Genomic DNA, 12,810 nt, shown 5'->3' on the forward strand with positions numbered 1-12,810 from the left:
CAGTGAAGAAGCATTTATTAAGTATTTGTTATGTGCCAGACACTGTGCTAAGTGCTAGGAATACAGATAGAAATAAAGTGAGACAGTTCCCATCCTCAAGAAGCTTACATTCTAATAGGGGAAGATAACACATAGAAGGAAGCTGAAAATGAGAGGTGGGAAGGAGGAAGGTCCCCAGCAAGGGAACGTGATGGAGAAGTCGAGAATTCAGGTTGGTGAAAAATGGAAACAAGATATTTGACCTGGGAATCCTTTGTAAGTGGAGGCTGTGGAAGGAAGGGTGATCTTGAAAGAAGTTATTTTACTTTCCTGGGCTTCACTTTTCTCAAGTGTAAAATGAGGAGTTTGGACGAAATTGTCTCCCTTCTAACTCTAAATGTATGATTCTGTGTCTTGCCTACAAGAGTAATAGTGACATTATTTTTAATTTACTAAAACCAGTTTGTCATTAGAATTATTGTTGTTTGCTACATTTGCCCCTGAATTACCATTTTCCATAATCTATAATTTAAGAGGGTATGAACTAAGGGGAAGAAAATAACATGAGATGTTTGGATTTCAGGTTTGTTAAATTTTATTTTTATCATGCCACGTGCAGAAACATATCAAGGGTTGCATTTTAGAAAATGAAAGGAAAGTATGAGCTAGAGTGAAAATGGTCCTCGCTCATCTCATTTCCTCAATAACCAAGCTACATTTCAGGATAAGACCCCATTGTTGTGGGGGAGGCAGGTAGAAGTGGGGAAGGAAAATGTGTGCCAATAAAAATTTTTGCTGATTTTAGTTGATTTCTCTTTTCTGTCAAAGGTAAGTCAGAGGAAAATTAGCTTGTATCAGGATTTTGTTAAGGAGCAGATGGTTAAGGATATTCATAGAATTTGATAAAGGGACATAAATTCTTAATTTAGTGCAGCTGAACACTAGGTTGTAAACCTACTATGCAGAAATAATGATCCGTCAAATTTTTTTTTTGTACTGATGATAGTCCATAATGATAAATTGTAGCAAGATGAACTGAAATTCTCAGGCTTTTGGCCAACTAAATGGTGGTATTGGCATTAGAGAACACCTAGCTGGGTGATATGAATGTTTATAAAGGGTTTCATAGCAGGAAATAGGGCAAATAAGCTTTTTCAACCCTTGGGAGAAATTACAAAGAGCAATATAGTATATACCTTTTGAGTCATTCCTCTCAACAATTTAACATCAATTATATCACACAAGAGAAAATTGGCTTTCAACATATATATATATATATATACACACATAAATAACAATCACATTGTATATAGATCAGTTTGAATGAAAAGTTGAGGATTATTTTTTCCACAGATATACAGAAAGAGTAAAGAACAAGGAAACTAAAATAAAACCATCCCAATTCTTCAGCCTTGTTTTCCATAAGGGAAATTTTCTTTTAAAAAATTAATTTTAGATGTCATTTATATTTCCCACTGCATAGAGCTATCCCTTACAATAAAGAATGAAAAGGGAAGTAAAATAAATCCATCACAACCAACATATTGAAAAGAAAACCTGACACCTCTACTCTTCCCTTCTGACAATGTTCATTAGTTCTATGAACACATGTATTTAGGTGAAATAACATTACAGGAGGGCATTTAATCCCATAGAAATGATGCTATAAAGAGACCATTGGCTGAACGATGTTAAGAGCATGGTTTTGTACCTGTAGAGTAAGGTTTTTGTTGTTCAGTGTTTTCAGTCATGTCCAACTCTTCATGACCGCATTTGGGGTTTTCTCTTGGCAAGGTTACTGGAGTGGTTTGCCGTTTCCTTTTTTTTTTTTTTTTTAAATGAGGCAATGTGTCTTAAGTGACTTGGCCAGAGTCAAACAGCTGGTAAGTATTATGTGTCTGAGGCCGGATTTGAACTCAGGTCCTCCTGATTCCAGGGCTGGTGCTCTATCCACTGTACCACGTAGCTGCCCATTGACATTTCCTCCTTCGGATCATTTTACAGATGAGGAAGGTGAAGCCAACAGGGTTAGGTGACTTGCCTAGGGTCACAGAGCTAAAAAGTATTTGAAGTCAAATTTGAACTCAGATCTTCCTGATACCAGGATTGGAATTCATCAGTTTTATCCACTGTGTCACCTACCTGCCCTTGGGGTGAGGTTTAGTTATACTTAATAATAGCTAGTGTATATACCTTAACCTATTTTACAGATGAGGGAAGTGAGGCAAACAAGTCCCCCAGTATCACACAGCACCACCTACATGCTTGTTAGTAGTATTTCAAAATGATGTTTAAACTATGCAAGTTGTTCCTGCGCCGCCCAAGCAGTGGCATGCTTCCTATCTGTTTGATGCCTTCCATGTTGTTCACTCTAGAATGTCTCCAACTCTCCCTACCAACTTAAAGTAAGTTCATTCTTCAAGGCCCAGCTCAAGTCCTGCTGTCTCTGTGATGTCTTGCCTAAGTGGTCTAACCCTCATTTTTCCTCTGAAATCCTCCAATACCTGAGTCTTTATTACACATTTGAGAACTTATTAATGCAATAGTTATCTCATGAAAGTAAGACTCGGCTCACAGTGCCCACCCAGGAAACTAGGGGAAAGGAATGCCTGGTACCCTATACTGTCGTGTATTTAGATCAACTTTCTATGCACATAAGTTCCCAGTATTAAACGGAGGAAGACCAAAATCCTTGAGTGATCAACCAATTGTCCTAAGATATACATAAACCCCAGAGTCACTTGCAGTCACAAATATGAGTTTTTGCCAGTCAAAAGGTGGTCATTGAGGATGTGAGAGTTGCACAGGATGTTCTTGTACTTTTCTTCCTTTCCTATTTCTGGTTGTTCTTCATGACACTCCCAGCTCAGTTGCATTGCCAAGATGATCTACCACTTTCTCAGGAAAGGTGATAATGAGTCTCATATTCCTGTGCCTTCTTCCCAGAACAAAATGAGGGCAACACTCAGCAGGACTCACTCACTATATTCCCCTGGTGACTACTTCTCTGTTTTCTGATCTTTCTCAGCTATCAGCCTTATAACACCATGCATACCTTGAGGTGGAAACCCTTTGTTTTTCCATAGTTGTCCAAATGAAAGAGGAAGGAGGAGAATATCCTAGCATTTGTTATATTTTCTTCTGGCCAAAAAACATAGTTACTGCAAATCATACCATATACCATATGTAATAACCATATAAAATGTATATATTCCCATACATTATAAGATACAGATTCTACAATGTTGACTTGGTAAATTCGACTCAGAGGAGTCTGGAGTTTCATGTACACTCTTCATGAACTAATTTTGTGGGCTAAGCAGTCACAAACATGCCTGCCTTTATCATGTGCTTCTGAGAGATAGAGGGAGTTTTGCTGGAAAAGAGTACGTCCTAACTTGTTTTATGTAGATCATGAAGAGAGGGGCAGCCCCTCTTAGAAGGGTCTAGTTCCTCTTATTTTCAGTTCTCAATCATCTTGGAGGCACCCCTAGCCATTGGGAGCCAAAAGAGGAATTTCCTGTGTTCTCTAAAAGAGATGCCAGTGTACATGCCTATCTCATTGAGATGTGTCCTCTCAATGCATCCATGCCCTTTAATCACCCCAAACTGATTAGGGAATTCATTAAATTGATCAGCATTATGGCTGATAACTCCCCCTCATCCCCTTACACTAATAAGAAGGAAGTAATTTTTCTCCACTTTTCTCATCTCTCAAATTCCTAGCCCTTTGAAGCCCCGAGAGGATATCCAAACCAGTTTAAATAAAATGCTTAAGATTATCGAGGCAAATGTGGTCCCAAGAAATAGATGTTTGTTCTTGGCATTTACACTGTTCTTCCCCATTTTATTTGAAGAAGATTGCCGTTTCATCCTGATCTCCCAACCTTGTGAATTTCCAAAGGTCAAGAGGACACTCTCTGGCAATTCAGAGTCCTGGTCCACAGACATAGAAGAGGATGTCCTGAAGAACAATCAGTGAACCGACCTTCAAGATTCCAATCTAGTGGTAGCTGAGACAAGTACTCATTCAGCATCAGTGCTACCTTTGGACATGGAACAGGCAACTTGGTGGAATTAATGCTATGGAAGAACAGGGTTAGGGTGAGCCTATTCCCAGTAGAGACTGAGGTGGTCGAAGAGAGAGTATATCCCTGAAGTAATGGAGGAAATATTTGTATGTTTCTTCTTATCTCTGAAATAAATATCTCTTTGTAAAAAGCTTAATTTTTTTTCCCCTCAGGCAGTTCTCTAAGACCACAAATTGCAAAACAGTTGTCAATCTGCATGAATGGATAGAGTTTTTTTCACTGAGATTTTCCAACATTAATGAACTCTAACAACAACAAAAAAATCAAAGATTATCTATTATCCACCAGAAGGGTCTAAACTCCTCGCAGATCTCTCTGTCTCTATCCCTGTTTCTGTCTGTCTGTCTCTGCCTAGGTCCTTTTTTCTTTTAATTGATACTTTAAAAATCCTGTTTAAATAGTAGACAGCTATGTTTCAAAACAAAAATATGAAAGGTTTGCCAAAAGTCTTAGTGCATTTTTAAGGTTTAATAGTATAATAGCTTATTACCTTGAATAGCTAATATATTAAAAGTATAATAACTGTAACAGCTTAAATCTTCACTAAGACTTTGAGGACACTCTGTGTATTGAGTTTCTCTATAATACACAAGGGCATCCTTAGTATCCTTTGCTAGTTTCCCTGATACCATTTCTTGTAATACAATTGTAAAAATAGACTCTATTATTGCCATTTCAGATCACAGTTGAATGGTAGTCATCTTACAGATCATGAGTCAGGATTTGGGAAACAGATATGTGCGTGTATGCGTGTGTGTGTGTGTGTGTGTGTGTTTGTCTGTGTCTGATTTAGGATCGGGCAGAACCAGACATTCGTAGCCTTAACTCTTTTGGACCCCCTGCTGCTTTATGACGCTTACTTTGGTCAAATTTCAGAGGCCAAGTGGAATTTAAAAAAACCATTGTGAGTTAGAACAAATGCCCACATCTGACAATTGTACCTAGTGGAGATACAGCCCTGTTCTTAATCTGCACCCAGGCAAGAGGATGCAAGGAAAAAAAAGTCGGAGTCAAGAGCTAGGTAAATTAACTGGATATATAACAAAAGCTATTCTCGATTTTATTTTGTGTCAACACAGCCTGATAGTTTAAAAAGTTCTTCTATTTCTACTGTGGTATGGGCAATGTGTGAGGACCTGGTCTTCCCCTTCACCCCCTCGCACCCCACCCAATTGTTTAGGCATCATTTGGCATGCTAGCGAGACAATATCGCATTTTCCAAAGAAAGGACTCCTTCTATTTATCTATCTATAAGCCTAGCCTGGCTGCTTCTATTTCTTGACCCACATAGTTTTATTTTCATGGCTAAACAATGAAATTGCTAGTTCTATTGTTCAGATATGGCTCAGTAGGTTGATGACATTGATTGAAGTATTTCACCTTAATCTTGTGTTCTCAATTGACCATAATCACAATGCACTGTGATACCATGGTATTGTAGTACCATTTCTTGCATCTTTCTGCAGGTATAATTTGGACCATTGGTCTATTGGTCAGGCATTATATCTAATTCTATGTCTTGTACTCTGTTTAGCACATAATACATTAGTAATAGCAACATTTTATTTCATACAATATGATTCATAACCGGATCTATTTTGTACCTCACTGCAACTAACAAATGTTCTCTTTCTGAATCAGCATTATCCAGATGGTATTACTGACCAAAATTAGATCATATGTCCCTCTTTTTAGCCCCATAAGCACTGAACAATATTTATATTTCTTGATAGAGATCACATATAGAGGCCACGCAATAAGTACAAATTGGTGTTTGTGTGGCATGAGCATAGTACAAAATCAGAGGGGAAAATCAACAATATTTACATTCTTATGCAATTATTTTGTTATAATGAATTGGCAACACTAATTTGAATTGAAGAATCATATTACAATTATGTAGCTATCTCATGTAAAGTCCCTGAAACTTATAGAAGAAAACACTTTTTTAATCAAGGAATATTGTTCTGAGCTGGCTCTCAGCATTTTCACAGGTTTGCATGTATATCTTCATTGTAATCAGTACTGATTCTTTAGATGAACAAAACTATAGGGTAGCATGTATTATCCTTTCACTGCTCTGGTTAATATATTTTCTCCGCAGAATAGGAAATTTTCAGGTGAATGCTTGGTATTTAAGACATCTGATGTAGTCTGTGGAAAGACTTTAGTGATTAAAAAAAAAAGAAGAAAACACTCATTTTTTTTGCTTCTATTGCTGGCAAAGAAGACTGAGCATTCCACAATACAATACAATACAAAGAGTAAATATTTATTAAGCGCATACTATGTACCAAGCACTGTGCTAAGCATTGGGGGTATAAGTAAGAGACAGTCCCTGTCCTCAGGGAGTTTACAGTCTAAAGGGGGGAGGGGAACAATATACAAAAGGGAGGTGAAAAGAGGGAGCTGTATAGCCAAAGGGTACCTGACTGGGGGATGGGGCAGGGCACACATGATGAGGGTGGAGTTTAATACAAGCAGAGCAACTGGAGGCAATACAAGGGATGGCAAGGATTCTGAGCCATCTGTAAAGGCAGGCTTTGGCAAGAGGGTTTTTTGTTTGTTTCTTTTTGCTTTTGTGTCACCCTCCAGCCCTCCAGTTTGAGAGGCAGAAGCAACTGAAGGCACTGATGGGGCATGAGTACCAAAGGGAAACCACTTCCATGAGGATGAGTTTTGTTGTAATGAGCTTATCTGGGCTGGGAGTTGGGGGCTGGGGACACTGAGGATTTGTTCCGTTGTGTCCACCTCTTGGTGACCCCATTTGGGATTTTCTTTGCAAAGACACTGCAGTGATTTGCCATTTCCTCCTCCAGCTCATTTTTACAAATGAGGAAACTGAGGCAAACGAAGTTAAGTGACTTGCCCAGGGTCACACAGCTAGTAAATGTCTGAGGTCAGATTTGAACTCAGATCCTCCTAACTCTAGGCCTAGCACTCTATCCAGTGCACCACATAGCTTCCCTTAATGGTGATAGCAGAGTTGAAACCAAGTAGAGCACTGGTGGCAAAGGAAGAGATTGAGCAAAAATCTACCTCCTTGCAGATTATACCCCCTACTTCTAGTTCTCTCCTCTGAAGCAACAGAAAGTGACATCCAAATTTTCTATTTCTGAGGTTTCAAAGATAGCGATGAAGATGACTCGTCTAGCCCTGGCCTTAGAGTCAGGAAGACGGGTTCAAATCATGCTTCAAATCATGCTGGCTGTATGACTCTGGGCAAGTGGCTTAAATTTTCTCATGTTCACTTTCCTCACCTGTAAAATGGGGATAATAATAGCACCTACCTTCCAGTGTTGTTGGGAGGATTAAATGAGATAACATATGGAAAGCACTTTATAAATATTAATGCAGTATGTAAATGCTTGCTATTTTTATTGTTGGTATTGTTAATATTACGTCTCTATTGTACACTTGGTCCCATCCCACGGTGTTTCAGAATGGCAGGGAAAAGAGGCATGTGTAGCAGAAGCATGACATTGACCAGACACTCTTACACTTACTCATCTCATCCTGCTGTAGGAGAGACCTGGGATGCCCTTGGGCACTCATTTTTTCTCTGCCATGTTCCTATAGAAGGCCACCTACCTAGTGTCCTGGGACAGGAGATAGCTCCAAAGCCAAGGCAGCCTTTGGATTGCATGTAGGAAGGGCTTTGGGGTAGGTTGAGAAAAAAATCATGCCCAGCCAGCTGCTCAAGGGCCTGTCCACAGCCTATGGTCCTGCCCCCAAGTTCAGTCCTTGCAGTGCCAGGTTGAGGAACAGCCATGGAGAGCCCAAGTGTGGTCCAGCTCAGTCTGAAGGTCCTGAGGTAGCTCCAGGGTTTCCTCTTCTCCCACCCCCCCTCATTCTTTGAGGCAGTGAGGCAGATGAATTAAACTTACCTGGACAAGCCTCAACTGCTCAGAGTTGGGAGTAGAAATCCACCCCTGCACAGCTGAGCTTGTCACATGCACAGATGTGGCAACTAACCACCTCAGCTCCACATTGGGAGGTTTTCCTGCACAGGTATTCCGCCATCACTCAACTCATTCCATTTTTGCCTTTAGACCACAAATTCCAGGATAATTAGCTGGCTTAATTTAGTTGTATTCAGATGTTCCCATGTCCCATACAAACAAGGTAATAATTTTTTTTCTCATAGTTGGAATAGATTTTTTTAAAAATTAATTAATTAATTTATTTTTAGTTTTCAATATTCATTTCCATAAGATTTAGAGTTTTAAATTTTCTCACCCTCCCTTTCTTCTTCTTCCCAAGACGTGTGCAATCTGGTATAGATTCTACACATACTTTCCTACTAAACATATTTTCACATTAGTCATGTTGTAAAGAAGAATTAGAACCAATAGCAGGAACCACAAGAATGAAGAAATAAAACAAAAGGAAAAAAAGAACAAATAGTATTCTTTCATCTGCATTCAATCTCCATATTTCTTTCCCTGGATGTGGATAGCATTTTCCATCATGAGTCTTTTGGAGATGTGTTAGATACTTGCGTTGCTGAGGAGAGCTAAATCTATCAAAGTTAGTCATCACATGACTATTACTGTGTACAACATTCTTGGGATCTGCTCACTTCACTCAGCACCAGATCATACAAATCTTTCCAGGTTTTTCTGAAGTCCACCTGCTCATCATTTCTTACAGCACAATAGTGTTCCATTACATTTATATACCATAACTTGTTCAGCCATTCCCTAACTGATGGGCATCCCCTCAAGTTCCAATTCTTGGCCACCACAAAAAGAGCTGTTAGAAATATTTTTGTACATGTGGGTACTTTTCCCATTTTTATGATCTCTTTGGGATACAGTCCAAGAAGTGCTATTGCTGGGTCATAAACTTTTTTTTCTTTTTGGTGAGGCAAGCGGGGTTAAGTGACTTGCCCAATGTCACACAGCTAATAGCAAATAAGGTAATATTCACTTAGTTTACTTATTTCATCTTTATCTTAATAATTTATTGTGTCTATGATGAGCAAGGGCCTCCTGATGTGTGGGATTTACTGCCTCTGCTTACTAGGATCCAAGGGCAGTAATGCTTTTTCCTTTTAGAATTTAGGAATTTTCCTCTTTCATTGAAGTGATTGAGAATAGTTATTAGATCTGTGATTTCCCTGCCATAGAGAATGCCCAGGTGAGAAAACTCCCTCTATCCATACAGGTCAGCATCTTTTTTTTTTTAAATAAGGCAATTGGGGTTAACTGACTTGCCCAGGGTCACACAGCTAGTAAGTGTCAAGTATTTGGTCTGAGGCTGGATTTGAACTCAGGTACTCCTGACTTCAGGGCCAGTGCTCTATCCACTGCGCCACCTAGCAGCCCCCAGCATCTTTTTTTGTAACTTCTACTTTCAGAGAGTTGCCTAGATCACTGAGAGCTTTAGTAACTTGTTCAGGGTCCCACAGGTAGAATGTATCCCAGACAGGACTTGAACCCGAGTCTTCTTGGCTTCAAGACCAGCTCAGAATCCAAAGTCTCATTTTCTGGAAAGAGCACTTCTTATCACTTCTGGCCACTAAAAGATTTCTATTTTTTCCATCAGATCATTCCACAGTTACATGTTTACCCCCTTTTTTCTGGGCCTGCTGTGATAATAATCACAACGTATGGTAAAGTGCCTCCTTGGAGAAATGACTAGATTGCCAGCCAGAACTGGAGACGGTCTAGAGTGTTCTCAGAGGTACCTGTGGGCATAGCAACAGACTTGTCATTGTGTTTGTTCATTTCTAATAGATAACAGTATCTTTACCTGCAGTATTTCTGATTTTCCTAGCCCCTGCTAAGATGGAAAGAGATCAGTCAAACAGATAATGTATTTTCAAAAAAAAAAAGAAATAGCTCTAAGTTCCAGGAGATGTTGGGGGCAAATTTGGGACAGTACTAATGGTTTGAACAATTGGCATGCATATCAATCTCCACATTTTCTCTCCTTCCCATGACTTAGAATAGAAAATGATACATCTTGAAGTAAATTTCTTTGGAGAGTGCTTCATTACATCATAAGCAACTGGAACATTGCAATTCAATTCAACAAACATGAATGAAATGCTCACTGTGTGCTATGCTACATGCTGAAGGAGGTACACAGTTTAGATAAGACATATATAGATGTCATTCCTTCATTAGGGTGTACTCTATGGGGACTCTAATATGTTGTTGTTCAGTTGTTCAGTCATGTCCAGCTCTTCATGACCCTGTAGACCATACTGCCCATGGGGTTTTCTTGGCAAAGATACTGGAGTGGATTCCCATTTGGATTTTTTGTGTGTGTGTGAGGCAGTTGGGGTTAAGTGACTTGGCCAGGGTCACACAGCTAGTGAATATTATGTGTCTGAGGCCGGATTTGAACTCAGGTCCTCCTGAATCCAAGGCCGGTGCCTTATTGCCATTTGGATTAAGGCAAACAGAGGTTAAGTGCCCAGCAGGGGGACAGGGGGCTTATTGCAGTATAATCATAAGTGTCTAAGGCCAGCTGAATTAAAATCTTCCTGACTCCAGGCCCAGTGCTTTATCCATTAGGAGTCACCTAGCTGCCTCCTTATAATATATACATGCAATAATTATATTACAAAGCAATACATGCCAAGAGAGATATCAACAGATTGAGTTCCAACTGGCTATTGGCGTGGGTGTGGGTGGAAGGTCATTATAGGGAAGGCTTCCTGGAGGCCATAGTATTCAAGTTGTGCTTTGGGTAGGAATCTAGCAAGTAGACAAGGGTGGTGAAGGAGATAGAGGTATAGTTAAGGAGGTAGGAGTACCAGAAGAGTGTGGGGATCCCAAAGCCCAGGAGGAAAAAGGATAAGCAAGATGAACGCACCATCAACAGTGTCAATTGATGCCCAGCAGTCAAACAAGTCAAGTTTTTTTTCTTTTTGGCAAAGAAATTAGAGTTAAATTGATGGGATGTGGCCCAAGCTGAGGTTTTAGCCTCTTGCCCCAAAGGGAATCTGGCTCCCCTTGTCTACAGACCCCAGCCCCTCATCTCCCTTTGAAAACCTTAGCCTACCTTTTAATCTCATTCAGATACCTTTCAGTTCCTTCATTATCTATTCCCATTGTCTATTCAATCTCTTAGACATTCCAATCTCTGGGAATTCTCACCCAGACCCTTTTCCCAGACCCTTCCCTGGTCACCCAAATTCTATAAGATCTACTGTGGCCCTCATTTAGGGCTGAGAATCTCATGCTGAAAAGGTTGAGAACCTCTCATGCCCACTTGTCCTTACAGGTGTCACCCGGCCTATTGTTTTATCACTAATAAATTTTTCCTTTAGCTGAAGAAGATTTGAGTTGAATTTTTTCAGGCAGTGCCAGTACTGCGATCTTGGGGTTCCAGCAGCACCCCAAAAGTCCTAGACCCCTTCATATGGTTCCCTGACTGGGAGGTAACTGCCAAATCTCAAACTCTTCTTCAGCCACAACTCGTAAGCCTCCCCCTCCCCAATTCTGCCTGATGTTCTCAAGCTTTTCAGTCCAGTGCCTCTGCTTGAGCCCTTGCACCTGGGTATATACCTTCCTTAGCATAGAGGATGGACTCCCTATCAGGAAGCATAGGTTCAAACTTCTCAGTTCTCTCTGGCACTAGTGAATTGGGAAACTGTTGGATGTATATTTTTTTCTTTCTTTTTCTTTTTTTTTCTTTTTCCTAAGCCCACAATAGGTCAGTCCTTTTCATTTCCCAAAAATTCGCCTTTGGGCTGTCTTTTACTAAATTGGAAAAATCTTAGCTTCTGTAAAGAACTTAAAAAGAAAAAGCTGGTGCATTTTTGTCACAGAATTTGGCCTCAGTATCACCTGGAAAATTGTGAGGCATGGCCCCTTTTTGGGACATTACAGGTAAAGACCCTCTCAGAGTTAGAAAAATATTGGTGCAGAGAAAGAAAATGGGTGGAGATTTCTTACTTAATGGCTTTTGTTGAGCTTTCTAGAGATCCTATTCTCAGAAAGGATTGTAAGATGCTGCTAGCTAGAGTCACCCCACTACTGGTGAGTGGGGACCAAATGGACCTTTTAGACAATCCTCTTATGGCTCCTAGGGTTATGGCATCCCCTTCTTCCCAACCTCCATTGGCACTGCCTCCCCAGCACCTATCTCCACCCCACTCTCCTCTGGCCTCTCCAGCTCTTCCCCATTCTCCCCAGACCCTCCCTTCTGCTCCTCTGGTCCCTCCATTTCCTCCCCAGGCCTCTGCTCTAGAGGCTACTTCTACTCAGGCCTTGAGCACGGGCCTCTCCCCAGCCTCTACTTCCAGAGAGACTCCAGCTTAAGGTCCGGACGAGATTCTCAACTCAGTGCCTCCTCCCCAGACCTCTACTTTGGACAGGACCCCTCCTCTAGCTCCAGAAAAGGGTATGGCCATGGCGTCTTTTCCCCTGATCCCTCCCCTTCCTCCAGTGTCAGGTAATCTTCCCTCTTGCCAGCCGGATTCCTCGGCCTTGCCAGTTCAGCCAGGCACTTTCCAGTCCTTCACTCATGAAAAGTGGGACTTCCTACCTCCCTCCCCCACAAGTCCCTGCTCCCGCAGGGCCTTCAGGGCTTTTTCCTTTAAGGGAAGTACCTGCCCTCCTAATGGGACACTTAGGGTGCATGTTCCATTCTCCATTTCAGACCTCACCCAAATTACAGAAAGACTGGGTCGGTACTCTGAAGATCCAGTTAAATTTGCTGAGGGCTTCAGGGATGTGTCCCTACAATTTGAACTTTCTTGGGGTGATTTGCATGTCCTCTT

This window comes from Phascolarctos cinereus, unplaced genomic scaffold, assembly GCF_003287225.1.
Source record: "Phascolarctos cinereus isolate Bilbo 61053 unplaced genomic scaffold, phaCin_HiC Scaffold_4;HRSCAF=312, whole genome shotgun sequence".
In the NCBI taxonomy this organism is placed as follows: Eukaryota; Metazoa; Chordata; class Mammalia; order Diprotodontia; family Phascolarctidae; genus Phascolarctos; species Phascolarctos cinereus.